We start from the raw sequence: 24,908 nt of genomic DNA, 5'->3' as shown, positions 1-24,908 counted from the left end.
AGGACCTACAACCAAGATTAGTCTACCCAGCAAAGCTATTATTTAGTATTAAAGGACAGATAAAGAGCTTCCGAGGCCAGAAAAAGTTAAAGGAGTTTATCACCACCAAATCAGTTTTATATAGTATATTAAAGAGTCTTTTTCAAGAAGAACAACAAAAATATGAACAATAAAATGGCAATAAATACATATCTATCAACAATTGAATCTGAGAAAAAAATAAATGAAGAAGCAGAACAGAAATAGACTCATAGACACAGAGACACTTTTGATGGTTGCCAGATGGGAGAGTGGGTTTGGGGGATGGGTGAACAGGGTGAAGGGATTAAAAAGTACAAATTGGTTGCTACTGCATAGTCATGGGGATGTAAAGTACAGCATAAGGAATGTAGCCAGTAATATCCTAATACCTATGTATGATGTTATATTGATAGGAAATTTATCAGGGAGATCACTTAGTTATATGATGTCTAATCACAAAGGTGTACACCTGAAAGTAGTATAATATTGTATGTCAACTGTAATTGAAAAATAAAAAATTATTTAAATGTTTAAAAAGAAAAGAAATAAATACTCCCCATATATCACTCACTCTTTCATGAACCTTGGCACAGCCTCTGTACACTGACGCTATCCATGGGGTGCCATGCCTGTGAGGCATGGCAAAACACTCAAAAGCAGCTTCCTGGAAGCATATAAGAAAGGTCAGACTTCTAAACCAACAATAAAATCCCACAGGTCCACCTCCCCACGCAGCTCTTCCAGGACCTGTGGGGCTCTGGTCCATGGCAAGGCAGACGCGAGGCCCCCTCTCCTACTTCAGAGAGATGTGAAAGGAAGTAAAGGGTGATAAAGCCTGCTCGTGCACAGAAAAGAAAAGATCTCATCACAAGGAGAAACTATATTCACCTGAAAAGGAAAAGTAGCTCTTATTAGTGAGAAGTTGAACAGTCTGGGAGCAGAGAACCAACAACACAGTATGTCCCTCATGGCACAGTCACATCTGGGCACAGGTCCAAAAAGAACCAGAATGGAGATAAGTGCAGATACCTAGAAAAAAGAAAATATATATATTTTTAAAACTCATCAGCCCCATGCCAGCTGTGGTTAAAAACAACTGAAATCTGAGCATATGTTTGCTGAGGGAACTGACTGGAAAACCAGAGAGGTATCATCTGTCTGCTCAGAGTTGTTATTGGACCCCTCCTTTGAGGGGCCTTTTCTGTCCTTTATCCCAGGAAGAGCAGTGTCCTGAGCTGGGAAGGGCACCATGACCCAGACCAATGGAGCTTTCAAGGGAAGAAGGAGCAGGACACTGAAGACAGACCACTGTTTCTCACAGGGTTGATAAAACTTGCACAAAACCTTTTAGACGATGGAACACACCAAAGAGAAGGCCTTGCTGGTGGAAGACTGGAGAGTATTTTCTCCTTTTACTTGTAATGATTCAAACACGGAGGGGAAGCCATGCAAACATGAGAAAGCAGGGTGGGGGGATCCTGGTGGAGCTCACGTATGCAACATATGGAACAAGTTATTGAAGAAAGGGGCTCTAACAGAGTTTATAAAAGTTGAGGAGGGGCAGTTATGCTTCTTTTGGAGACAGAGAAGATTGAGGGTGTGGTGAAAAAATAGTAAAATGGAATTAAGGTAAACCAAAAACAGAGGAGAAATTTGGGCCAGATGAACTTTCACCTTCCCTAAAATGATTTATGTACTTATGAATAGCTAGACTGGACTAGATTTCTGGGGGTGAAAGTTGCTGGTGAACCTGCACGAATCTAGCATTTCTGCAGGAGTTCTGGGCAGAGGTACATTTCTCCAGGCAGGGCCAGCATCAAATGTTCGTGGTGATGAGGTTGAGTATTTAAGTGGGACAAACCATGACTGTGTCTTAGACTCGAGCACCTCACCCTGAAAAGAGGAAAAGATAGACAAGAGGAGGAAGGCAGGAAAGTAGAAATAGAAGAACAAAAAAAGCAAACTGCACAGAAATCTGAGAGGTGGGGTGGGGAATGACTCACTTTCTTCAATGCTCTGGTCCAGCCTTTCATCTCTCTTCTAGAAAAGAATAGTTTCTCCGTTTGTGACTTATGGGTATCAGAAGTCAAGAGAGACCCAGCTGTGACCAAGACCCTGTGAGGACCCAATCAGATCTAACCAGTGGGTTTCATAACAGCTTGAGCCAGAGCAGGTTGCGCTGAATAACGATGTTAGCACACAAGTGAGCCCAACGTCAGTGTATCTAACTGACGGATTCTCACAAGGGAAAGCAGAAGCCAGGATCCCAAGGTGATGAAGTGTTAAGATTGAGAAACTTTACTGGGTGTCAGGTATGGATGAGGGGGACCAGGAAGTTGCAGAGTCTAAGGCCCAAAATGTCACTTGAAGGTTGACCTGAAAGCTCCGCTAATGGTTGAAATCCATGGAAGGGCCAGAAAATCAATATAGCCCATTTTGCTCCAGAATTTTTTAAAAATAAGATAGGATAGGGCTAGTTGAAATAAGATATGAAACAAACTACAGTAGACTATACTAGAAAAGTGCATTTCATTATGTACTAAGGATAAATATTGTTCAATGAACCTTGATTTGGTGGGAGGCAGGTTGCCCATCTGTGCACAGGGTAATTATATAAAATACACTTCTTACAAGGTGTGTTAACCAAAAAGGTAGGAATCCACTGATAAGCAGAGGCTTAAGGGCAACCAGGAGAAGAGGAAAGATTTGTAAAATTCATGAAAATTAGTGTTTGTAACCAATGAAACAGTTCTAACACCCTCCCTGAATGAAAAATTGAAGCCCAAAGAAACAAAATAATGTGCCCAAGGCAGATGTGCCCATGACAGAAACTGGAGTGTTCGTGCCTGTAGTGTGAGTGCCTGACATTAAACTTTTTGATTGTCAAGGCATCAATTTCAAAAGACATCCATCTTGAATAAACATCTTGCTAAACACAAGCTACTAGCAAAACCAGGTAAGAAATAAAGTTGTCTCCACCCATAAAGTTCCCCCTTTATGGAACTGGGTAAAGAAAGCCCAGGGTAGCCTACTAACTGAACTCTTGAGTGACCCTGCTTCTCCCTTCCCACCTTCAAATTCCCACTCTTATGTTTTAAATCAGCCAGTAAGGAGTGAACTTGCAAAACCCTAGACAGGCACACCACCCTCGGACCCTAACAAAGGCAGAGCCCCAATGACTCCTCTCTCCCTCTCTTCCTCTCCTTCTCTTTCTCTCCTTCTCCCCCACTCCCTTGACCTCATTGTGTGCCCTTTGGGTGTGCCATGTACCCTCCAGGTCTCATAAGAAATAAGTCTTGATTCTCAAAGTTTCCTAATAATTTTGCTGAAGTGCATCCTGCGATCACAATAAGAACAAGGACCAGTCCAGCCGCAACGCTGGCCCCTCTTGGGTAAAGGTCTGTGGGGCTCCCTACGAGTGACACTGATGGGACCTCAGGCATTCCTAGTCAAGAGCATCACTGTTAATAGTCCAGGAGACACAACCACATTAGTGAGTGTTTTTTTTTTTCTAAATTACAAAGGAATCAGGACAAGGGAAAGGAGGAAGAGGAGAGGGAGATAATGCAGATAAACCTCTGCTTTGAGTATTAACTTGGGTTGGTCCTTCTGCTAAGGTAAACAACAGATTTGTAGTTGGAAGTCTCCATTTGACCACCACCTAACTGAGATTTTGAACAGTCATTCAATTTCCATAAGCCCCAGTTTTTTTTCTGTAAATTAGAACCAAATACTTGGAGTAAACCCTGTTGAGGGCCACCAGTATCCATTCCCTTCCCCTCTTCTTAGTTCCTAACAGAATAGACTTTGTTGTTTCATGCACCCACCCGCTCCATGTGACCCAGAGTATTCAGCTCCATGCCCAGCTCCAGGAGTGAATCCTGATTGGTCTATGCCAATCACAGTAACCCCAGCTCTCCTTGCCAGTACTCAGTTCAGGAACCCACGCCAGTCACTAGGTCACCATCCCACCCCTCCCCACCCTCCACCCCCCACCCCCCTGTGAAATGGACACATTGCCTAAATCAGAAGAGAAAAACTATTCTTCCATGGTTGAGTGAGAGATTTTTCTTCTTTTGAACTAGACATGAATCATGAGATGGGTAGCCCTAGTTGCTACTGATAGAATTCTTACTACTCTGACGGAAAATAGCCTTGTCTGTAGCTGAAGCCCTAGATGACAGAGTGGAAAGTGGGAATTAGCCCTGGCTGGTGTAGCTCAGTGGATTGAGCATGGGCCTATAAACCACACAATCGCGGTTCGATTCCTAGTTAGGGCACATGCCTGGGTTGCGGGCCAGTTCCCAGCAGGGGACTCGTGAGAGGCAACCACACACTGATGTTTCTCTCCTTCTCTCCTTCCTTTCCTCTCTAAAGATAAATAAATAAAATCTTTTTTAAAAAATTTAATGTCTTTGAAAAAAAGAAAAGAAAGAAAGTGGGAATTACCTGATTCCTCACCACACTGCAGGCGAACAACCCTGAGACCATGGCACTTCAGGGTGTGGAGTTAAGACCGTTGTAACTTTCCTTATCGTTGAATGCAGTTTGAGTCCGGTTTTCTGTTGCTTGCTGCTAACTAAATCACAACACAGCAAGGCTAAAGTGAAGGTTAAATTAGGGAATCTACATAAAAACATTTTGTAAACTGAAGGAGTTTCATAAAACTGACGGTTTTTACAAAATCATAAAGTTTCAACTAAGATAAAAGAGGTTTTTAGGAAAAATTCTCAACTATGTTAAGACTCACCTTCTTCCTTTAGGGACACATTTGCCCTCTCCCTTGACCTCTGAACAGGGGTTGTGGTCTCTACAACACCTAGTGCATTATCAACACTTAGTAAGTGCAAAATAATGTTGTGTTAACTACAAATTGCCAGCAGATGTTCTTAAGGCTTTAGAACCTTCGAGTGAAACTGGTTGTACAAAACAGTAGTTTAATTATCACATCATGCGTCTCAGTAATAGCAATTGTCTGTCTGTCTTAGGGCTGAAACCTCGACTCAGGCTGCTGCTGCAGTGTTTAAAGCTTAAATGTTCAGTATGTGGTCCCCAAAGTCAGGTTTGGGGATGAGGCAATGTTCAGCTTCTCCCTACAGCACCATCTTGAATTACTTTGTTCAAAGCTCAGCATCCAAAAGAAGATGTCAAACAAGAGATTGTCAGAAAAAGAAGTTTCTGGCTGAAAGGAAGTTTCAAAAGACAAGTGCTCCCAGCAGTTGCAGAAAGGCAACCAGGAACGTCATCCGTGAGGGGCTAACGAGAAGATAGAACGACGAGGCTGTTTAGAAGAGCTAGGAGGTGTTGTCTCCTCCTCTGAAGGACTCCAGGGAAGCAACCAGACTCCTGACCCTCAGAAAAAGTTCCTTCTATCCAGTGGGCCTCAACCCTGCCTGTAGATTGGAATCACCTGAGGAGATTTTGTTTTGTTTTTGTTTTTTGTATGATGTCTCAATTAAATTAGAATTCCTGGGCAATGGGAGGGACTTCATGTATAGATCCTGAACCAACATCTTTAGCATCACTAAGAAACTTGTTCAAAATGCAGAATCTCAAGCCCCACGCAAGACTTACTGAGTCATGATTTGCATTTTAACAAGCTCTCCAGGAGATTCTTGTGTCCATTAAAGTTTGAGAAATGCAAGCTCCAAGAACAAAGAAGCTTATTTTCCCCATGTAACTTCCAGGGCAAAAGTCCAGGGTAGCAGGGAAGCCCCATGCGGTTATCCGCACGTGCAGGCTTTATGTTGCTGTCATTTCTAGGGTGTTGCTATTATCTGCCTGGCCAAAGTTGGATTGCTGTGGGTTCAACCAGCAGAGGGGAAGAGAGCATTAAAGGAGACCCTCCGATTGCCCTAAGGCCTAAAGCCAAAAGTGCTGTGTGATGTTTCTGCTCTGAATTTAGTCATGGGGCCACCGCTAGCTAAAAGGATGCTGGGAAAGATAGTCTAGTCACATACCTAGGAAGAAGGGGAGAACAAATTTTGGTGAACAAACATCAGTCTCCATGCTAGACAGAGAGTAAGTGCCCAATAAATGATAGCTATTGTTATTAATTAGATGCACGCTTTACTAGCTTAGAATGCAAATAGTGTTTTATTTATTTTACTCTTCTAGTGAATTGTTTGAGGTCCAAACACCTTACCAGCAACAAACCTGAAATTCCTCCCAGGAGGCCCTCTCTACTCCTTCATCCCAACATGGTTCAATGTCCTACAGCCTTTCTCATTTCTAAAAAGTCAATCACAATTCCAAATGCCAGATGAGAGACATAACAAGAAATTTCAATTAGCACACCTGTACCATTGCATTGGCAGCTGCCTGTGCACATACCAAACACTGGTCCCATCCAATCCAATGATTAATTATTCCTGCCATGAAGAATTCCTTGCTTCTCATGCTCCCAGGTGAGCCCCCATTCATATTTTTATGTCAAATGCATCTGCTCAGCCACCATCCTGAAGCACGAAACGGAGGCTAGCTGGGTATAAAAAGGCCCTGCTTCGGCCCTCTGCTGTAAACAAACTACCCTTCACCATGGGGTCTTGCCCTAGATCGCCAGGCCACACATGACCCGGTGAATTCCATTCTAGGGCCATTGGTGATCTCTCTCTCCAACAAATTTCAGTCTAGTCCATCAGTGTTTAATAAGATTAACCCTAAAAAGAACAAGGTCAAGGACTTTATCTCTTTCCCCCCAGTAGGCTCCTTGGCCTCATGGCAAAATAACCACTTCCTGTTCAGGACCATTTCTACATACCAAAAGCTATGGTGATGGGGCTTCCAATGTCAGACCATAAACAAAAGTCCCTTAATAGTATTATCCCAAAAGTAAGGGGTGTCTACTGGCCTTACATTTTTACAACTCTCAAATGCACTCAAGTGATTTTTCCTATTGTAATGAAACTCTGCTCCAAAGCTCTCTGCTAGATATTAAATAGGCTGATGCCATTTAAAAAATCTCAACTCACTGGTTATCTTCAATGCAAGTAGCATTATCTCTTTATCATCTTAGACATGAGAGTTTAAGAGACACCCTAGTCTCAGTGACCACAGGGGCAGGATTCAAAATCCGGTCTTTCAGGCTAATGATAATAATAATAACTAACTTTCATATGAAACTTTTCATTCATCATATACTTTTTAATAACATTTTAAAAATAATTTGCATAAAGTTCACAAATCACAAGTATGCAGTTTGGTGAATGTTTACAAACTGAACTCACCGACAAAAAGATACACATTTCCGGGATATCAGAGACACTTCTCGTGCTAGAAGCTAGTCATTCTCTCCGACTAGGTAATTATTACTCTGTTTTCTGGTTTTGCCTGTTTTTGAATTGTATATGGTGGAACTATACAGTATTTACTCTGTATCTGGCTTCTTTCACTCTACGTTATGTCTGTGAGATTCATCCATGTTGTTGCATATACATAATTTATTCATTTTGTTGTGGTATAATATTCTATTATGTAAATTCATGGCAATTTAATCATTCTCTCACCTTAAACAAATAAGAGAGCCAGGTGTTTACTTCTCTAGCAAAATGGATTTGCTAGGGAACAACAAAGAATTGCAATTATGGCAGTCTAATGACAAACCACACACAAGACCAGAGAACAAAGAAGAGAATTTTTTTATAAAGAAAAGGGGGAGTTCAGAGAGGTTGTTGTAAACAAAGAGTCTGTTGGAGGAACCTGGGATTCAAAGTATAATGGCCTTTCATTGGCTGAGTTCTAACAGTCTTTCATTNAGATACACACTTCCGGGATATCAGAGACACTTCTCGTGCTAGAAGCTAGTCATTCTCCCCGACTAGGTAATTTACTCTGTTTTCTGGTTTTGCCTGTTTTTGAATTGTATATGGTGGAACTATATAGTATTTACTCTGTATCTGGCTTCTTTCACTCTACGTTATGTCTGTGAGATTCATCCATGTTGTTGCATATACATAATTTATTCATTTTGTTGTGGTATAATATTCTATTATGTAAATTCACGGCAATTTAATCATTCTCTCACCTTAAACAAATAAGAGAGCCAGGTGTTTACTTCTCTAGCAAAATGGAGAACAAAGAAGAGAATTTTTTTATAAAGAAAAGGGGGAGTTCAGAGAGGTTGTTGTAAACAAAGAGTCCGTTGGAGGAACCTGGGATTCAAAGTATAATGGCCTTTCATTGGCTGAGTTCTAACAGTCTTTCATTGGTTGAATGGCTGCCAGGCACAGAAAAGATCCGCCTCCTCCCCGTGGGAGTAAAATAGAATAACAGCTACCAGAACAGAATAACATCCTAATTAACAAGTTGGAGGTGGAAAGTACATCTTTTCCTGTTTGGGGTAGTTGGTGATTAGTGACAGTGTGTAAGAGCCCCTGGTACAGGCCCTCCCAACTCCAGTTCAAATGAGGTTTACTCTTTTTTAAATCTGCACACATTCTACTGTTCATGGGCATTTGGGCAGCTCCTAGTCTGAGTCTATTATAAATTCTACCACCATAAACTTTCTAGTCCATGTCTTCTGGTAAATATACATGCTCCTATCTATTGGGTATGTACCTGGAAGTGGAACCGCCAGGACATAGAGTACGGACGGTGTCCCACTGACAGATGCTGTAACACAGATACTAGTGTTACACCTGTGTTAACTCTTTAATCTTCACCATATTCCTAATAATGTAGGTACTATTATTTCCTCATTTTCACGTATGAGGAAATGGAGGCAAAGAGAGATTTAATAGCACGACCAGTAAATAAATAAATTATATTTAAATGGGTTTAAATTAAAGAGGTTTAAATCCAGAGCCTGTGCATTTACCCACCATGTATAAGCCTGGTTTCATTCTAGAAATGTGTCATTCATTCATTTCCCCCTACCATAGCGTGGGTACACACACACACAAACACGTATGCACCTACTCACAAGGTAGTTCTGGAAACGACAACCATTAACGGCATTGCTATTGCTGTAAAACCAGTTGGTTATGTGCATGAGCAGTTTGTGCATATATGAAAAGTTCAGATCAACCAAGGATTATTTTTATTTTATTTCTGATGAAATTAAAAATATATGATAGGCAAGATATTCTGTTAGATACACAGAATCATACATTGTATTTTAACTGGAAAACTTGGAACCATATTTATCCCAGCTTCCTATAGCAAGTGGTAATCTTATACACTGACTCATTCAACATATTATTTGTGCTCGGTAGTTTGAGGAATGCACACTGGGAAAGTACACATGGAGTGAATACATTCCCCATCCTCCTGGATCTCACCTTCTTATCTGGGACATTAGAAATAACTATGACAGACAACAACCAAGCACCACAACCTGTTTACGGGGCTACAGTTACTCAAGGAGGGAGTGAACACCTTGTAATCGATTGGTCAGGGAAGACTAAAGTAGTGGTGGCATTTTGACTGTCACAAAAGAAAAACAAGATTTCTCCAAAAAGTCAGGAGGATCAAGAAAGGAGTGATGGAATGAGCAAATGGATAGATACAGGAGGGCACCAAGTTCTCTGGAAAAGAACCAGTACTGGAATATATTAGAAACCAGAGCACGTCCCGGGCAGAACAACCTCACTGCTAATGTTTACTATGTACTTACTGTGTGCACTCTCATCCCACTCTCAAGAGAGCCCAGTGAGATGGACACCATTATTGCCTGTCACGGGTGCGGGTACAGGGCTGTAAACAATTAAGTTACCCTGTCCAAGGCCACAGCACTGCGAAGTGCCACAGAGCAGCCTTCAGGTCTGGCCCACCTGGCTCCAAAATTCCCACTTCGGTTTGCTACATCCTGCCAGGGTAATGGGAAATGGATCTGAGGGGGAACAAGGAGCCTTTCAAGCCAAGGAATTTAGATTTCACGTGGAAAACAGTTATGGCCATAAGAGATTTAGAAAGAAACTAAGCACATAATCAGAGCAATGTTCTGAGAACAGAATATTTCGAACTGTGTACCCCTGCTCCTCCTCTTCACTCTCCGTTCCCCCTTCTCCTTCTCTTGGAATCTATTTAAGTAGGGGTTTGTTTGTTTGTTTAAGATTTTATTTATTTATCTTTAGAGGGGAAGGGAAGGAGAGAGAGAGAGAAATATCAATGTATAGTTGCCTCTCATGCATCCCCTATCGGGAATTGGCCTGCAACCCAGGGATGTGCCCTGACTGGGAATCGAGCCACGATCCTCTGGTCCGCAGGACCGCACTTAATCCACTGAGCCACACCAGCCAGGGTTATTTAAGTAGGTTTTGATTAGTACTCTTTCTTTTTTAAAATATATTTTTATGTTTTATATATTTTAATTTTATATATCTTATATTTCACATATACAATATACTTTACATTTTATATATTTTAATATATTTTATTGATTATGCTATTACAGTTGTCCTAATTTTTCCCCTTTTTCCCCCCTCCACCTGGCAGCCCCCATTTCTTCTGGCAATCCACTCCCGCCCAGTTCATGTCGGTTGGTCATGTGTACACATTCTTTGGCTACTCTATTTCCTATACTCTCCTTAGCATCTCCCTCTCTATGTTGTACCTACCAATTTGTATTTCTTAATCCCTGTATCTTTTCCCCAATTCTCCCTATTTCCCTTCCCAACTGATAACCCTCTAAATGATCTCCATACTTATGCTTCTGTTCTGCTTGTTTGCTTAGTTTCTTATTTAGATTCAATTATTCATGGTTGTAAATTTATTGCCATTTTAACGTTCCTAGTTTTGATCTTCTTCTTTTTCTTAAATAAGTTCCTTTAACATTTCATGTAATAATGGCTTGGTGGTGGCTAAGCTTAGCTTTATCTTGTCTGGGAAGCATTTTATCTGCTCTTCTCTTCTAAATGACAACTCTGCTGGATAGAGTAATCTAGGTTGTAGGTCCCTGCTTTTCATCACTTTGAATACTTCTTGCCAGTCCCTCCTTGCCTGCAAAGCTTCTTTTGAGAAACCAGCTGACAGTCATATAGGAGCTCCTTTGTACTATCTGCTTTCCTCTTGCTACTTTTAAGATTCTCTTTTTATCTTTTACCTTTGGTATTTTAATCATGATGTGTCTCGGTGTGGTCCTCTTGTGTCCATCTTATTTGGGACTCTGTGCTTCCTGAACTTGTATGGCTATTTCCTTCACCAATTAGGGAAGTTTTCTTTTATTATTTTTCCAAATAATTTTTCAATTTTTGGTTCTTTCTCTTCTCCTTCAGCATTCCTATGATTCAAATGTTGGTACAATTGAAATTGTCCCAGAAGTTCCTAAGCCAATCCTTGTCTGGGCAGTTGGGGTCGGGGGGTCTTTTTTCTTCTTTCTTTTTTCTTCTTGTTGTTCTGATTGAATGTTTTTTCTTCCTTATGTTCCAAATCATTGATATGATTCTCAGCTTCATTCACTCCACTGTTAATTCCCTGTAAATTTTTATTTCACTTAGTGTAACCTTCATTTCTGCCTATATTTTTTATGCTCTTTAAGTGCCCAGTGAGTTCCTTGAGCATCCTAATAATCAGTGTTTTGAACTCTGCATCTGATAGATTGATTGCTTATCTTCATTTTGTTTGGTTCTTTTTCTGAAGTTTTGTTCTGTTCTTTCATTTGGGCCACATTTCTTTGTCTTCTCATTTTGGCAGCCTCTCTGTATTTGTTTCTAAGTATTAGGTAGAGCCACTTTGATGCCCTGTCTTAGTACCATGACCTATTGTAGAAGAGCACGCAGGTAAGTTGGATGGGGCAGAGCCTTAGGTAATTACCAGGGCAAGGCAGCCTTGTGTGAACTGCTGTTGGAGTCTCAGATATGGTGTCACTGCTCCGTGGCTCTGTGAGAGGGATGACTCAGAAAGGGGACAATGGCTGCCAGGGCCTTGAAGTTTTGTCCAGCAGGAAGTTTTCCCCTGGCACTTGCCCTGATGCCAGACACTTCCGTTTCTCCCAATGCCATTGGTGCCCTTCCAGCTGCTGCCCCAGTGCTGGAGCTCAGAGGGAGTGAAACTGCATAAGTCTTAAGTCCGTTGCAGGCCATTTAAGAGGAGAAACCTGAGAATTCCACAGCTTCTCCTGTCACCCACAGTTTCTCTCGAACCCCCACTGGTTTTTACAGCCAAAAGTTATGGGGACTGATCTTCCTGGCACTGCAACCTGGGCTGGTTGGTCTGGCGTGGGGCTGGGATCTCTTGCTCCTGAGGCATCCGCCCAATTTTTATCTACCACACACAGCTGTGGGACCACCATTTCACATCTCCACACATCTCCACATCTCCACCCCTCCTACCCATCTGGATGAACATGACTTCTTAAATTCTGTTGTTGTCAGACTTTCATACAACTTGATTTTCTGACAATGCGAGGTGAGAGTTGTTTTGTAGTTTGGTTGTAACTTTTGCTGTTGTTGTGCAAAAAGGCAAGCTGTGTTTTCCCACCTTGATTAATATTTTTTCAAATAAAAGGATAGAATAGAATAAAATAGAAAATATCCGAATGTAAATACAATTTTATAAAACTTTTGTCTCATTTTAGACAGATAACATACAGGTAAATAGATATGTAGACAGGTGGATAGGTAGATAGCAAGCAGGGAGAAATATGTGTATACTGTCCCATAATCTACAATATATTTCTTATTGTGATTCATGGATGAAAGTGTGAAAGCCACAGCTGTAAGAAGGTTGCCAGGAGCACAGGCATAGAGGTCTGATTAGAGGGAAAGTGTCTAGGGGCAAGGAAACCAGTTAGAGGGCATTTGCAGATATCTGTAAAGGACCAGAGTGTGAACTGGGGTGGTGGCAGGATTTAACAAAAAGGGTTTTGTGCAAAAAATGCATGTTTTCTCTGGCTTGATCTACACTGGAACATCATTCACCTGTTATTTCTGCCCTCGAGTGGAAACCCCCAGAAGCCCCTGTAACTTACCTGCCTACTTCTTCACTATTAGGAGGCTTAACTTCCATCTGGAACCCTTCCCGAGGGCTCGGGCAAAATGGGCTTTGATATGTGGGTTTGTTTCAAAGTAATGAAACTAACTCCTCATCTGCTTGGTCCAGTAATCTGTCTATTACAAAGCAGTGTCCTGGCATTGGAGAGAAAACATTAGGCAAGCCCAGAGATTCGAGAGGCAGTGGAGGGTGGTTTTTTCCTCTTAGGGTCACTGTAAGAAGCCAACCCGGGTCTCCCAGTAGCTCTGCCTCCAAAATCATTTTGCCTCCAACCTGGGCATGCAGCCCTCACAATATCACTGCCAGGTAAATACTGTATTACTAACCCCGTTTTTTAATAGATGAAGAAACCGACAGTCAGAGAAGATAAACAATGCCTTCAAGTACCTCCCCACCACCTTCAGCTAGTAAATGTGGCAAGTGAGATTAAAACCCAGGCCCATGTGATTTCTAAAGCCATGTGGTCACCACCGTGAGTACGCAGCCTTTCCTTAAATTATGTTTCTTTTAAATTAAAAAAGTTATTTTTTTTAATGTATTTCAGTTTGTTATACCATAGAAAGTATGGAAAGTGCAAGTACTTACTTGTCACAGCATGAGAAGACTGAAAAACAAGAAGGGTCAATGTCTCGTCCAAGATCATAACACAGTAACAGAGCAAGAACAAAACCAAGGCTAGCAAGGCCAAGTGACAAATGTCTGTTGGCTCTGGAAATTCTAATCTAACGACTTAGGAGTGTGGATAGTGGTCTGGATTTCAGTGAGGGGCCAGTGTGTAAATTCATTGCACGACTTCTTCTTTGGAATGTGGACTTTTCAGCTTTTCCTGGTTAATTGAACTTGGCATTTTCCTTCGCACTTGCATCTCATCTTCTCTGTGAATAAGGGATGGTTGCTGGAGAATGTTAAAAGAGTACAGACATATTCTACACACAGTGGGGAATTGCAATAACTGTAGAATAATGTGAACTGGCAAGAGTAGTGTAAACTTATGTACACTCAAAGACCCTGATCTGGAAAGATCCCCCACAGACAAGAATTTAAGAATTAAGTTGCCTGGTCGAGTAAATTCATCTGCCAAATCCTTGTAAGAAATGAGAAAATCAAATTAAAGCAAATTGCTACCCTCACATTAGTTTTTTTGTTTTGTTTTTTTAATGAAGAGAAGAAAAGACAACCTTGAAATAAATCATGAAAACATGTAAAATATAGCATGGCACAATAAAATGAACATGAGTTTTGTACTTAGACCCAATTTCAAAACCCGCACTGTGTGCTCTTACACAAGTAACTTTCCCTCTCTGTCCCTATTTCTTCAGTTATGACATTAACTAAAATAAGTTATATAAAGAGCTCAGAATATGGTAATTGTCCAATATTGTAGACAGGATAACTCTATACCCAATGGCACAATTACTGCCATGAGGCATGCTGAGACCTCAATGCCAGGCACAAGAAGATGGAAATCATTCTGGGATGGCTCAGTCTAAGAGAACTGACCTAACCTTGTGCTCATTTGTGGGAAAGGAATCCATCAGGCAAAATCACAGTATTTAAAGGCAAGCTTGGATCTGATCCAGCCTGAAACTTATACCCAAATGGCTGGAACTGGAGGCTTGGAAAGGCAGTAAAAATGTGTGAACTATGGATATACTCATAGTGAAGTGGGTAACTGATCAGATTCCAGACACTCATTCATGTTGAAACATATCCTTGGGCAGAACCAAGGGAGACAGGGGGCAATGTTGCAGGAAGAAGGGGGTCAGCATGGGCCAGGAGTTTGTCAGGGCCCTTGTGATAAGCTAAAAAAAAGACCCTCCAATAAGATATCCATGTCAACTCCCTGGAATGTTACGTTATTTGGGAAAGGGGTCTTTGCAGGTGTGATTAAGGATCTCAAATGGAGAAGCATATCTTGGATAATCTGGGTGAGCCCTAAAAACAATGATAAATTGTATCCCTATAAAATAAACACAGAGAGAAGATCCACAGAGGAGCAGGCAAGGTGAAGATGGAGGCAGAGATTAGAGTGATGAGGCTACAAGCCCAGGAATGCTGATAGCCACCAGAGGTAAGGGATAGACTGTTCCTCAGAACTTCCAGAGAGAATGTGGCCCTGCCTGCATCTTCATTTCATAATTCTGGCCTCCACATCAGAGAGAATAAATTTATGCTGCCTTAAGCCATGAAGTTTGGTGGTTTGTTGGCAGCTTTCAGAAACTACTACAGCCCTGAACCAGGGTTTGGGATTTGGACACAGTTTCAGCCCAAGAATAGAAGTCAAGTTCACTCTAAAGGTAAAGTAGAAGTCCCTCACAGGGTTTCATGGGGAAGACAGCAGTGTGGCATGTTGCTCACTGTCTACAAGACTTGGACTGTCCAGACCAGTCTAGATCTAACCGTGATGGGGAAGAACAAGGAAATCTTAGGCTGATTCATGGGCTGGTGGGTTTATCCTACAGATGCAGTACACACAGTCACACAGGGCAAACAGCCACTGACACAGCCATCAGTGACGTTCTGCCAATAAATGATAATGTCTTGTAGAACCTGGCCATATGTGGTCTGAGATGATGCTGGTTTCAGAACCAAAAAACAAAAGGCCAGAAGATATGCTGTTCCTACTGTGGAGGGAATCTGTCCTTCCATTCACAGACCAGGCACATGCCAGCACCGAGGGTGCAGAGGTGAGCCCAGGCCCTGCCCTCCCAGAGTCCATGGTTTTCTTTGGCTCTCCTCTGTAATGCCCACAGCGTCTCCTAGATCTGAGACCTCTCTGTGTGCTCAATGAGACGTATCGTCCTTCAGCCAACAGTTTCTTTGGCTTGAACAGACCATTCTGCATGCTGTTATTTAAAATGTACCATTTCTTTAGGCTTCCAACTCACAGGTCAGAGAATCAGTCTCACTGTTACAAAATAGTGAGGTTCCCTGGCCCCCAAAAGCAGTATTATAATAGGATTTCATTATAGATGTTCTCAGAAGATACATTTCTCCCTCCTGGTCCTATCAGAGAAAAAATACACCTCAGCTACAGTCCCTATCCTCATGTTTAGTATAAGGTCTAGACAGAGTCACTAGCAGTGACTACAGAGCAGTGGGTTTATTAGAGTAACATAGAAAATCAGAAATTTTTTAAAACTTGAAATGTCAGTCCAGGCATGAAAGGATTCCAAAATGTGGCAATCTGATATTAAATATGTATTATCAACCTAGGGCCTCTACAATTAGTCTTATCCAGAATAACCAGCATAATTATGAAATAAGACAATGTAAAAAATGGGTGCAATGACAATTTCCTAATAATCAAAGAATTTCTCATTTGTTTCACTTTTCTGGCCATGATTGCTTCAGCTTTAAAATGAAGGACGTTTACATGCAATCACTAAAGTCCTTTCCAGCCCCAAATATTCTTTGGGAAGTTCATTTTAAGAGTTCTCTGTTGGCTTTATCCTTCCATGAGCTTTTCATGTAGGTGGAAAGCTTTTGGATTTCAGAAACCTACAGGCCATAAAGATTGATTGACGTGTGAAAAATGTGACTAAGGAAACCGAGCAAACTTGTCTGCTTAAAACCCTAAGGAACCTTAGGGTTCCTCCCTAAGAGGAATATGGCCAACTGCTGGAAATGGAAGGCTGAACGGCAACAAGCCTAAGCCCAGAGCTGTGAGACGTTTCCCATCACCTCCACCAATTTGGGCCTCACTCTGCTTTCACTGTAACGCCTAGATGAAACTCCTACACTCCCCCCCACAATCCCCCGACCGGTCCTCTTTTTCTCAATGAGGTTTAACTTTCTTTTTTCTTCTTCTTCTTTTTTTGTATTTTTTAATTTATTTCATTATTTTTCAAGTACAGTTTTCTGTCTATTACTCCCATCCCATCCCACCCCCCTACTCCGCCCCCTCCCATTTCCACCCTTCTCAGTTGTCATCCATGTAGAGGTTTAACTTTCTGAAGGTTGAAAATCATAAAGCATAAGATAATGTAAAACAAAAAGGAGTAGAAGGGAGCTGTACACTCACAGAACTGTAGAACTGGGAAAAAACCATTATAATGTTAAAGCCTCCAAAAAAAGTCTGGATTACTAACTCCTCAGAGAGTCGACTGGCTTGAGTGACATACATTAGCACCTGCCTCCACAATCTGATCTGTTTGTTGGTTGCTACGTGGATGGTGATAAAATATCCTTTTGGGTGGGGTCAAAAATTATATTACACCCTCACAGCACATCTGTGAATACCGGACTTTCAAACAAACGACCGCAGTTCACTAGGCCTCTGCTGTCAGAGGCTGTTTCCCAAATACCAACTTTGAACCTAGCCCTACCATATGGACACATGGGGTCAATGAAAAATCATGTCCGAGGGCCCCAAAGCATGAGGCAGTCTGGCAAAAAGTGACAGGTTTTATCCAGGCTGCTGAAGAGAAATGTACTGAGGATAGAAAGCCTAAGGAGTTGCACGCCTTTGGAACGTGTCTGTGGATCAAAATACACTCTAGGAGATTCTTGAGAGAGCCCCTGGTGGCCATGTTAACCTTGGCATTGTTATCATTAAGAGGCTATGCTCATTTCTGGCACCTAACACTGGACACATTGACAGCAACAGGGTTGATGGAAGAGGAAAGAATCTGTTTTGCAGTTTAAAAAAAAAAAAAACAGTTCTCAGATTTCTCAGGCCGCTTGAAACCACGCCAGAGAAAGACTTGATTTCAGCATTCTCAAGCTCTGCGATGAGGCTACAAGTGCTGTCCCCCACGTGTGATGATGTATTTCAGGGCCAGGGTTTTCTCAAGATGTTCCAAGCCTGCAGGCTCCCGATCCTTTTTCAAATTATGAAGACGATAGTATCCCAGCGAGAGTTGTGATTAGTCTAAACTCCCCACAGCTGTGAAAGATGAATGTACAAATTCCAATAAAGATTCCGCGTGTTCTGGACTGCATTTACCTACATGACATCGAGGCCTAACTCAGGGACCACTTGGAAGAACCAGAGCTGCCTCAGTGCTACTCCATTTCTTTCGTAGCATCAGCTGCTTGGGGGCTGGCAACTGTGCGGGGAAGACGCCTCCCCTCACACCACTGTCACTGCTCAGCAGTGGGTGTTTATATAGAAGGTCTGCAACGTGTGGGGAGAAAAGCAGGGCTGGGAAAATTAAACCCAAGTACATGGGAATTCAAAGAGGCCTTGCAATTTATTACGTGAAGAGCCAGGAGGATTATAAAACACCTTCTAACTGAAGGGGTTGGCCTGAAGTTGTGTGGAACAACAGGACCAGCTGTATCACCACGTCTAACTCGCTCAGGTGCTAGCAGGCAGGCGGGCTCAGAGCACTCTTCAGCTCCTTGGAAGAGCCAGCAGGCCTTTGTTTCTTATTTGGACACCTTGACCCTAACATGCGTCCTTGGAATACTAAGTAAGTGTAATAATGCATGCCATGCCTCTCTTACTGCATTGGACGATTGAGTCATCTGAAGACGCCTGGCTAAACTCCTTCCAAACATCTGACACTCGGCATGCTTTCCATGACTGGTAAAGAATTAGGGGGAAAGTTCTCCCGTCATTGTCTATACATATTAACAATTATAGGGGTAATAAATAAGACTCCTCACTTTGAGAAGCAAAGGGAAAATACCAAAAATATATATATGTACAGTATTTTTCCCTTATCCATGATTTCACTTTCCTTGGTCTCAGTTACTTGTCGTCCACTGTGATTCAAAAACGTTAAGTGGAAAATCTCAAAAATAAATGATTCCCATGTTTTAAATTGCATACCGTCTGAGCAGTGTGATGGGATCTCATACCAATCCGCTCCGTCCCCCACCCCCAGGGATATGAATCATCCCCTTGTCCCGTGCGTCCACGCTGCTTGCCTACCACCCATTAGCCACTTAGCAGTGGTCTCGGTTATCAGATGACTGTCAAGGTATCGCAGTGCTTGCGTTCAAGCAACTTTCATTTTACTTAATAAGGCACCAGAGTAGTGATACTGGCGATTCTGACATGCCAAAGAGGAGCTGTAAGGTGCTTCCTTTAAATGAACAGGTAAGGTTTTTAATAGGGTGTTGTGTCATCTCACATCACCACGAAAAGAAGGGTGAGCACAGTACAATAAGATGTTTTCAGAAAGAGAACTGCATTCAGCTAACTTTTATCACAGTATATCATTATAATTATATAACTAATGTATTGTTAGTTGGTGTTGTTAAATCTTGTTGTGCCTAATTTATAAATTAAACTATGTATAGGTATGGATGCATAAGGAAAAACATAGTATATATAAGGTTCTGTACTATCTGTGGTTTCAGACATACACTGGGGGTCTTGAATATATCCCCACAGATAAAATGGGACTACGGTTTTTTCTATTATCTTCTAATATGATTTCTATGAATGCAGAACATTCTAAAGCTATATATAACATATATAGCTTTATATGGATTATATATAATCAATCATGTACACTCGCTTCCATTGTCCAGAGTCCACTGAACCACACCAGGTACAACTCCTGACATTTGGAGATTTTGAATGGTGCACTATCATTTTACAGTTTATCACAGTCATATGCATATGCGATATGTGGCATTTCTCCTTGTAAACAGACTTCTCTCTCTCTCTGAGGCACAGTAGAAATACAACACGACTGAAGTCGAGAGTCTCAGTGGAGAGCTGAGTGAGCTATAAACAACATTCTGAAGACACTAGCTTCTAGATGATGCATTAAAATGGGAAGGTAGAGGTGGAGGAAGAGCACACGCTGCAATGGTCAGACTCACACAAACAACACACACAACTAGACACACTTCCTCTTTTATCATTTCCCAGTCCTGCATGCTAACCTTCTATGTGCTAATAGATTCTTTCAGCTAGAGCTGACCCTTGATCAACACAGGTTTGAACCAAACAGGTCCACATAATTGGGGATTTTTTTTTTCAATAAACACCTGAATGGTTTCCCATCAAGATCTGGGAGTCTGTGGATGCAGTGTTAACTGTGCGCATGGACCCAGCATTTCACATTTGGAAACTTGAACACCCATGGATTTTGGTACCTGTGGGAGTCCTGAATAAATCCTCTGTGGACATGAAAAGACAGCTAAGTTTTTGAGAAGTCAAAAGTTATAAAGGAAGATCTTTCCTTTTTTAGTAAGTATTTTATTTTTCAATTACAGCTGACATACAATATTATATGTGTTTCAGGTGTACAATCCAGCGACTAGACATTCTATAACTTACAAAGTGATCAGCCTGACAAATCTAGTGCCCATCTGGCTCCCTGCACAATTATCACAACATTATTGAGGTATTCCCTATGCTGTATTTTGCATCCCCATGAGTATTTTGTAACTACCAATTTGTGCTTCTTCAGCCCTTCACCTTTTTACGCAGCCTCCCCAATACTCCCACCCCTCTGGCAACCGTCAAAACTTATGAGTTGGTTTGTTTTCTTTGTTCCTTTCTTTTGATTCTTAAATTCCACATATAAGTGAAATAATATGGTATTTGTCTCTCTCCCTGACTTATTTCACTCAGTGTAATAAATGTCCTCTAGGTCCATATATGTTGTCACAAAATGTAATATTTCATTCTTTTTTGTGACCACGTAATATTCCATAGCATATATGCACCATTTGCTATTAAGTTGCTTCTATATCTGAGCTATTATAAACAATGCTGCAATGAATAGATAAATGCATGTCTTTTAAAATGAGTGTTTTGAGTTTTTTTAAATAAACACCCAGAAGTGGAATGGGTGGGTCCTTCTTTGTTTCCTATTATAGCCATTGTTTCAAAATTTTGTCTGGTATAAGTGTTGCTGCCCCACCCCCCGCTTGTTTGTTTGTTTCTTTGTTTCTATTTTCATGAAGTATCTTTTAATCCCTTTATTTATTATTTACTTAACTTCTTTCCACCTCAAGTGAGTCTATTGTAGACAGCATATTTATGGGTCTTGTTCTCTTATCCATTCAGTCAACTTATGTCTTTTGGAACCATTTAATCCATTTGCATTTAAAGTAATTGTTGCCCCGGCTGGTGTGGCTCAGTGGATCAAGTGCCCACCTTTGAACGGTCGCTGGTTTGATTCCCAATCAGGGCACGTGCCTGGGTTACAGGCAAGGTCCCCAATGGGGGGCACATGAGAGGCAAACATACATTGATGTTTCTCTTCCTTTCTTTCTCCCTCCCTCCCTTTCCCTCTGTCTAAAAATAAATAAAAATGTTTTTAAATAAAGTAATTGTTGACAGATATGTATTTATTGCCATTTTATTATTCATATTTTTTTATTTTTTTTTAATATTTTATTTATTTGTCTTTAGAGGGGAAGGGAAGGAGAGAAGAGAAACATCAATGTATGGTTGCCTCTCGTGCGTCCCCTGCTGGGAACTGGCCTGCAACCCAGGCATGTGCCCTGACTGGGAATCGAACCGCAATCGTTTGGTTCGCAGGCCCGCGCTCAATCCACTGAGCTACACCAGCCAGGGCTATTATTCATATTTTTATCTTTTTCTCTTCCTCTTCTTAAAAAAGTCCTTGTAACATTTTTTATTATTCTGATTTGATAGTAATGAACTCCATTAGCTTCTTTTTATCTGGGAAGCACTTTTATCTGTCCTTCAATTCTGAATAATAGCTTTGCTGGGTAGAGTAGTTTTAGTTGTAGGTCCTTACTTTTCATCACTTTGCATATTTTGCACCATCCCCTTCAGGTCTGAAAAGCTTCTGTAGAAAAGTCAGCTGATAGTCTTCTGGAAGTTCCCTTGCAGGTAACTGTTTTTCTCTTGCTGCTTTTAAGATTATCACTTTTTCTTTAAAATTCTGCATTTAAATTATGATGCATCTTGCTGTGGGCCTCCTTAGGTTCACCTTGTTTGGGACTCTTTTTTCTTGTGGGTCTATTTCACCAAGTTAAGAAAGTTCTGATGCCTTGGCCAAGATGGAGGCATAGATAGACACACTGCGCCTCCTCGCACAACCCAAATAAGGACAACAACAATTTAAAAACAAAATAACAACCAGAACTGACAGAAAATTGAACTGTATGGAAGTCCAACAACCAAGCAGTTAAAACCAAGACACATTCATCCAGACCAGTAGGCGGGGCGGAGTAGGGCACCGGGTGGAGAGGGGTCTCAGCGCAAAAATCGGTGGCACCAGGCACGCAAGGCACCCCGGGCGTGCAAGACAGCAGCGGACAGACCCTGGGTGTGTGGGCGGCAGCTGGCAGATCCCAGGCACAGGGTGGTAACAGGCAGACCCAGTGAGGCGGCAGTTGTGAAGCGAGGCACTATGCGAAGAAGGTTGTCTGACCAGGAGGTCCCACATTCGCTCACAGATGAACCAGGTGAAACTAGGAAGAGAGATAGACCATGCAACCTAGGGTCCCAGTGTATAGAAATAAAGCCTCAAAACACTGATTGAAAACACCTGTGGGGGTTGAGGTGCAGGGAGAGACTCCCAGCCTCACAGAAGAGTTCATTGGAGAGACCCACAGGGTCCTAAAATATACACAAGTCCACCCACACAGGAATCAGCACCAAAAAGGCCCAGTTTGCTTGAGGGGAGTGAGGAAGAGACTGAAACCCAACAGAGAGTGGAGCAAGAGCCATTGTTCCCTCTGGGGCCCCGCCCCCACATACAGCAATAGCAACTGGGTTGGCCCATCCTGGTGAACACCTAAGGCTTTGCACCTTGTACAGAACAGGTGAGACAAGACAAAAAAAATGGCCCAAATGGAAGAACAGATCAAAGCTCCACAGCAAATACAACTAAGCAATGAACAGATAGCCAACCTATCAGATGCACAGTTCAAAGCACTGATGATCAGGATGCTCACAGAATTGCTTGAATTTGGTCACAAATTAGATGAAAAAATGAAGGCTACACTAAGTGAAATGAAGGAAAATGCACAGGGGACCAACAGTGATGGGAAGAAAACTGGGACTCAAATCAATGGAGTGGACCAGAAGGAAGAAAGAAACAACCAAACAGAAAAGAATGATGAAACAAGAATTCGAAAAAATGAGGAGAGGCTTAGGAGCCTCCAGGACATCTTTAAACATTCCAACATCCACATTATAAGGGTACCAGAAGGGAAAGAGGAAGAGCAACAAGTGGAAAACTTATTTGAACAAATAATAAAGAACTTCCCCAGTCTGGCAAAGGAAACAGACTTCCATGAAGTCCAGGAAGCTCTGAGAGTCCCAAACAAGTTAGACCAAAGGAGGAACACACCAAGGTACATCGTAATTACATTAGCCAGTATTAAAATGAAGGAGAGAATCCTAGAAGCATCAAGAGATAAGGGGACAGTCACCTACAAAGGAGCTCCCATCAGACTGTCAGCTGATTTCTCAAAAGCGACCTTACAGGCAAGAAGGGGCTGGAAAGAAGTATTCCAAGTCATGAAATCCAAAGACCTATAGCCAAGATTGCTTTATCCAGCAAAGCTTTCATTTAGAATGGAAGGACAGATAAAGTGCTTCTCAGATAAGGTCAAGTTAAAGAAGTTCATCATCACCAGGCTCTTATTACATGGAATGTTAAAGGGACTTATCTAAGAAAAAGAAGATAAAAAACATGTATAGTAAAAGGACAGCAAACTCACAATTATTAACAACCACACCTAAAATAACAAAAACAAACACAAACTAAGCAAACAACTAGAACAGAAACAGAACCACAGAAATGGAGATCACATGGAGGGTTAGCAACAGGGGAGTGGGAGGAGGAGAGAGGGGGAAAAGGTTCAGAATAAGTAGCATAGGTGGTAGGCAGAAAATAGACAAGGGGAGGGAAAGAATAGTAAGGGAAATGTAGAAGCTAAAGAACTTATGACACATGGACATAAATTAAAGGGGGGAATGTGGGTGGGAGAGAGTGTGCAGGGTGGAGGGGAATGAAGGGGGGAAATGGGACAACTGTAATGGCATAATCAATAAACTACATTTAAAAAAAGAACAAAAAAATCTGTCATTATTTTTTCAAATAGGTTTTCAATTCCTCTCTCCTCCTTCTGGCACCCCAATGATGCAAATGTTGCTGTGCTTGAAGTTGTCCCAGAGACCACTTCAACTACCCTCATTTTTTGGAATTTTTTTTTCTTTTTGCTTTTCTGATTGGTTGTTTTCCACTACCCTACCTTCCCAATTTCCTCTATGATCCTCTGCCTCATCTACTGATTCCCTCTAGTGTATTCTTCATTTCAGTTATTGCATTCCTCATTCTGTCTGGTTCTTTTTTTCTGTTTTATATCTCCACTTTTATCTTTCCTATATTTTAGTTCTTACTGAGTTAACCTATTCTTTGAGGTTCCTTGAGCATCCTTAAAAGCAGTGTTTTGAACTCTGTGTCTGGTAGATTGTTTGTCTCCATTTTGTTCAGTTCTTTCTCTGGAGTTTTATCCTGTTCTTTCATTTGGGAACATATTTTTTTTTTTGCCTCTTTATTTTTGGCCGACTCCCTGTGTTTATTTCTATGTATTAACTAGAGGTGCTACATCTCCCAGTTTGGGTAGAGTGGCCTTATGTAGTAGATGTCTCGTGGAGCCCAGTGACACAGCCTCCCAGGTTACATGCACCCTCCGGTTGTAGTTGAGCCTGAATCACTGCAGGCACATCAAATGGGAGGGATTGACCCTGAGGTCAACTGATTACAAGACCAGCCACAACTACAGCAGTGGAGCTGCTGTGCCCTGGCTAACCCCATGGAACAGGACTCACTTACGTGGGGCTCTGGTGCACACCAAGTCTTCCCCTTAAGTGTGTTGCTCATGGTGGTGGCTGGTAGGTGCTGTGGTATGGTGTGGTATGAAGCTTTACACTGGGTGTGCTGGCTGCAGAGCCTCCCAGGAAAATGCAGGCCAAGATCAGCTGCTGCCTGTGCCCTGACTGGGCCCGCCAGCATGAGATAACCCATGATATGCAGATGGTTGCCACTTGGGCTGGGCTT

This window comes from Sturnira hondurensis, unplaced genomic scaffold (genome assembly GCF_014824575.4).
Source record: "Sturnira hondurensis isolate 20B ecotype Veracruz unplaced genomic scaffold, ASM1482457v3 Scaffold0006413, whole genome shotgun sequence".
Classification (NCBI taxonomy): domain Eukaryota; kingdom Metazoa; phylum Chordata; class Mammalia; order Chiroptera; family Phyllostomidae; genus Sturnira; species Sturnira hondurensis.
This window is presented reverse-complemented; position numbering follows the sequence as displayed.